Source organism: Corvus brachyrhynchos, unplaced genomic scaffold, assembly GCF_000691975.1.
Source record: "Corvus brachyrhynchos isolate BGI_N302 unplaced genomic scaffold, ASM69197v1 scaffold26, whole genome shotgun sequence".
NCBI classification, from domain to species: domain Eukaryota; kingdom Metazoa; phylum Chordata; class Aves; order Passeriformes; family Corvidae; genus Corvus; species Corvus brachyrhynchos.
In genome coordinates, this window is record NW_008239324.1 from 433,254 (window position 1) to 433,849 (window position 596).

At 63.8% G+C, this 596-nt stretch overlaps 1 protein-coding gene across 1 annotated transcript in view; it reads left to right on the forward strand.

Annotated features, from left to right (window-relative positions):
* The window catches only part of FOXF1 (forkhead box F1), a gene marked incomplete at its 5' end in the record, with an annotated part of 3,601 nt that overhangs the window by 1,395 nt on the left and 1,610 nt on the right, over positions 1 to 596 (forward strand). The gene's annotated exons all lie outside the window — the stretch shown is intronic.

Here is a 596-nt window from a genome sequence, read left to right on the forward strand (position 1 = left end):
CCTCCATTGGGAGTTGGAGGATTCCGAAGGGACAAAAGGGGGAAATTCCCCATCGGGTGGCCCACCACCCGTGCCATCCCAGCCCGTCCCACCTCATCCCCTTCCCCGCCATCAGCTTTGTTTTTCACACATCTTAGGGCCGTGTTTTCTAGGCCCATCACCTCCCTCCATCTGTCGCCCCAGCCAAAGCCGGCGGCCCGGATCCCCCAAATCCTCCCGCGCCCCACAACTGCAGTTCGGTCCCTGGAGCTGTCGGGGCTGCATTTGCCCCGAATCTTGGAATGGAGATGGTGTTTGGCCGGGAAGAGGCCTCGGGAGAGACGAGCCCAGCGCTGGGTTTCGCTTTGCTGCCCAAATTCCCCTCGGGGTGCGGTGGGTGTGGGACTCTCGGGACACGAGGGAGACCCGGAGCCATGGGCGGGTGATGGGGCAGATTTGGGGGTCCCTGCACATCACCCCGGGCCTTCGGGGGAGCGGGATGCGCCTGACAGGAGCGGGTGTGAAGCAGAGAACAAATGGGTCAAAACCACAAAGAGAAGAGGGGGAAAAGCATCAGCTGGGCCGGGCCGGGCTGGAGCTGCAGAGCCCCCAGCCCG